The sequence below is a fragment of the Aplysia californica genome, unplaced genomic scaffold (genome assembly GCF_000002075.1).
Source record: "Aplysia californica isolate F4 #8 unplaced genomic scaffold, AplCal3.0 scaffold00080, whole genome shotgun sequence".
Lineage (NCBI taxonomy): Eukaryota > Metazoa > Mollusca > Gastropoda > Aplysiida > Aplysiidae > Aplysia > Aplysia californica.
This window is the reverse complement of record NW_004797350.1, coordinates 482,511-487,460: the sequence shown is the minus strand read 5'-3', so window position 1 is coordinate 487,460 and position 4,950 is coordinate 482,511.

Sequence of the window (4,950 nt, the reverse complement as noted above, 5' to 3'; positions counted from 1 at the left end):
TTTTAACTGTTGCTTTATTCGGTGTGTCTTAAGGAAACATGGGACAATTTCCCAGAAGAATGCATGCTCAAGATACTGGATACAAATTCTCTGAATGCTGGTGTCCAGTCCGCTTGCAGCGGTAATTACTGCTACCCCACAGACGTCGGTTTTACCTCAACAAGAAGCAAACATACAACTATAGTATTTAGAGACGAAAACATTCTTGCTGGAAGAACGGCACAAACAATTCAATTCTTGTTCTTCTCAGATCAGAACCCCACAGCCACACAACCTAGGCAAGTATGGTAGCAGTAGCAGCAAAAACGTAGTGGACAGGTCGTAATAAATTACCCCCGGAGAGCAGCCGGATTTCCAGGTGGCTTGTGTTCAGGTGTCAAATTATGAAGGGACTAACTGTTACGTCGCATTATGCATTTGTTTTGCTTTGGATACCACCAGGTAGGTACAGGTAAGCAATATGAATCTGTTTTCTTGCTGAAGCGTGGTCACTGACCGTAACACCGGCTCGTTTTGTCACACACGTTCTTTGCGCTACAAATCCAGTAATAAATAGTCGATTAATACTAGATATAGTGGAACATTAAACATGGACCTGTGCTACAATTTGCTCTTATTTGATTGTTGTAATGATTGCAACACACTACTTTTAAATGACTGTGATAATGATGTTATTGTACGATTCAGAATAATGTACGTATTGTTTACTGGATATGGCTGGTTACAATAAATTCAAATCCATAGAAAATTGAAGAACATAAACTAGAACATTATAGTTTGGATTCTTGAGTTCTTAACCAATCGACCTCAATAATAATATTATGTAAAATCAAATTGTGTAAATTCACAAACACCGGTGAGCCCCAAGGTTGTGTAATCTCCCTTGTCTTGTTTACGCTCTACACCAACGACTGTACTTTTGATAACAAGAACATCAAACTAATAAAATTTGCGGGATGATTCCACTCTGCAAGGACTTCTGTGCCAACCACTTCCTTTTACTAAATGTAAGAAAGACAAAGGGATTAATAAGAGACTTTAAAGTTAAAAAAGGTCAATTGCAACCACTATTTATTAAAGTGAGGAAGTGGAGGTTGTAAGCTCCCACAAGTACCTTGGATTAACAATTGATAACAAGCTTGACTGGCATCCCCACGATGCTCTTGTGCCTGAAAAAAAGTAAATCAAAGAAAGTTTATTAAGAAGTTTTTGTGTCGATAATAAGATTATGTCCCTTTTATACCATTCTATGATTAAAAGCGTGCTATTGTTTTGCATTTGCTGCTTGGCAGGGAATTGTAGGGTTAAGATAAAGAAAAAATTGACAGAACCATTAAGAAATCCAGCAAGATCTATGGATGTGGTTTTACTAGAATTGATGAAATGTACAACACCACAAGTATAAAAAAGATTTTAAAAAAGCATTATAAACGATCCAGCACACCCCTTTTTCACGCAAATTGTAAGATCACGCAGCGGCAGATGTGTCTCTAAAAACAAAGACAGAAAGATATAACAGAAGTTTTCTACCATTTAGTATAAGGCTATTCCCAGAACAACCACCAGTGTGTATTGCTCTTTCGAGTATGTGTCTATATAACTCTAAAGGTCTTGTCATTAAATTCCTGCATGTGGTTGAATGATGCATCTGATGTGATATGTACATTTAGTCAGTTATATTTCTCTTTTCATATTTAAATTTTTATGCATACCTGCATGCATTTTTACAGTCCTGCACAGCCAAGAACATTTTTTCTCTGGGACAATAAAGTATTCTCTTATCTTGTTATATTCGAGTTTGATTTGACGAACCTTCGACTTACTCCATTTTTTGTAGATTTGAACACTGGGACAAAAATGCAAGCTGACAGAGGCTTTATTATTGTCCAGTTAAGTACCAGTTTTTAAACAAACAAACGTTTAAGGTTTGAGCTTTGGCAGGGCCTGAGTTCTTTCCTTCCCTCCTGTGCCTTTCCTCTCACTTTGACTTTCTGCCCACTAGCCAAGTTCCGATCTTTTCTGTGGTCATCTGCAATTGGTTATTACCTTAAGATGTAATTATCTTTTTCTTTAAAAAATGACAAGATTATGGCTAATTATTTTCATTTCGTTGTCACTTTTAAGCTGTTTTTGTTACTTTGTGCTGAATGTGCAACGATTTTATGCCCAGTAATGATAACATAGTCACAGTCTGTTTGGGGCTTTAATACTTTAGAAAAGTAGCAAAAATAAAATATGTCCATTGGATTGAGTGTCATTACTGCAGTACCATAATATGAGGGGGAATTTCATAAAAACTAAGATGTCCCAGTGAAATAAAACACCTTCAAAAGCGTGCTGTGGGTTTCTCTGACACGTCGTCTGGTATGCTAAAAATTTACAACAAAAAGAAACTGAGGAAAGAGTAGACAAATGATGAGGGATCACGCTTTGTCCGTTTTCTGGAATAGATATAAAAGATTTAAAAGTGACTTTGCACAGGTAGCTTAGGATGCATCTTAAACCTCAAACAGATACATACAGACCATTAAAACATGTCAAAACAATGTTGATAACGATGCAAGTTTTGTTACCAATCTTGACAACACGAACTAATCTAAAGACGTTGAAGCAGGTCTTATGTCACTTTATCTTATTCATGTTGTCTTTAAGCACTTTTTAAAAATGATTTTTTTTTTGCCCCTTCCCCTCACCCTCACCATACCGACGCAATTTAGATCAATTAGGAGGCAGGCAATCGCTCCTGTTTGCCAGGACCAACTTAGGGGAATAAGGGTACAAAATTGCAACAGAAACAGCGAGATATTCGATTTTTAAAAAGTCGTCACACTCGGGAATGGAACTAAGGTTTGCTGCGTGTTATGGCGAAGTGCCTATACCGCTTCAGCACAAACGTTAATCCTATGATTTTTTTCCATTCCTTATTCAATAGACTAGATCTATAATAGAATAGGCAACATCCAGGGATTGGCATTTTTCAGCTGAGTTAGATGGTGAAAAGAAACAAAGATAGCCTCTAAACTGTTTTCTTCTGGCACAAGAAATAACAATTGAATCAAACTATCCTATCCCTCAAAGTGTTCAATGTCCGTTCAGCCTTGGATGGGTTTGAACGCACAGCTTACCAAATCCAGATTACTGGGTGAGTTTGCACATGGTCGTTTAGGTCTACCTTATGGCATAAACATTTAAAAATTACTAATCGAATATTGACACATTTTTTGTTAAAAAATTCAAGACACAATAGGCTTTTAACAAATCAAATGCAAAATTTCAACTCACATTTCAATTAGATCTAATAGCAAAAGTAAAGTTTATAATCTGACATGAGATAGCAATAAACTGAATCTGCTGTAAATCAAGGGGGAAGCAGAGTGAAACAACTATTCTATGCGGGAAAACAACAAAATAAAAAGGCTTATGTAACTTCTTGTCTTCATCCAACTTCCAAGAGTATATCGACATAAATTTTGGTGCAAACCGTGCAAAGTCACAGAAGTGTGCAAATTCATCCCGTTTTACGGTACACAATTTGTGACTTGTCCGAACTCGACATGCATCTTAACTGAGTGATCACATGACATGTCTACAGTAAATCGTCAACGATGAGATGATAGTCAGAACCAGGACTTATTTATGAAGAACATGCATAATATATAATATCATAGCTTCTTTAGCCAGTCCAGCCACGTCACGTTTTCATTCCAGTGTCATACTTTCAAGGAGGAGAGTTCTCCTTGCGCCTTGTTACGAAGGGTAAAAAGCAGGCGAAAAGTAGGGAAGGGTAGTAGGGGAAGGGGATCGTTACCTGTTGTGCTGCAACTCATTGTTTTGTTTTACTGTCTCTCTGGTCGTTCTGTAGGTCTCATTACACGTTTTCTAGACTGGACGTCTACTTTTGCTGCCAGGTGCTTCTCTTTCAAACGATAAACTAGCAAGATTTATGGAAATCAAAGGAGTGCAGGCATCGCTCTACACTGAAACCTATTAATATCTGGTTATTCCTTGTCGAACGACATTGTGTTGCCACGATAGACTATCCTTATGACCTCATTAATTCATGGACGACGCGCATTCTCGTCATTCAACAACGTTGGGGACACGCTGTTTTAGGGTTTCTTGAAAAAGAAGTAATAAATCCGTTATGCATTCAACTTTTCAAATCTTTTCTTTAGCTGGAACTGAACAGAGGGACACCTTGAATACAATTTAAAATGCAAATTCGTACTTTTGGTTTATGTGTGATGGATGCACATGCGCCACAACTTTGACTTTAGTCTGCTACTGATCGGAGTGAAAGTCGCATCGTTTTATGCTTACTCATAATGAAATTAGACCGAAAGAGGCAACATTTTACAATGAGTGAATTGAGTGTGGTTACTAGGTCAGCAGGTATAATGTTCGCCTTCATTTTGAAAGTTAATCGTGTGTGGTTGGCGGGTCCTTTGGTGCAGTTTGGTCCTTTTTTCCTTATCATCTGCCGTCCTCATCTTTTTTTCTTTTTTAAAAGTTTGTTTCTCTTTAGTAACACCCTTAATCTCCGTCACTTACATGATCTTATTGTGTTGTGAGTGCAATAAAACTCTACTAAAACTAAAGATTCTTAATCTTAGATAAAACGCAACATCTAGGCTATCTAGATCTCACGAGCTCAGTTTACAGGTGCTTGTGTCTTCCAAACGGGGACAGGTGAAGGACAGCCCTGACGGATGTCAAAAGTAACGAAAACATATGATCTGTAAGTTTACATAAACGAATGGATTGGTCTAGTTCAGTCAGACAGGAATAACATCTTTGGGCTTAAAACGTTTCGGTCCTGCTGGGTTTTTTTTTCTTCTCTGGTAGTTTTCCTTACGGCAAAGGGTGTCTATTAGCTGCTTTCAGGGGAATGGGTAATTCTTGTGTGTGTGTGTGTGTGTGTGTGTGTGTGTGTGTGTGTGTGTGTGTGTG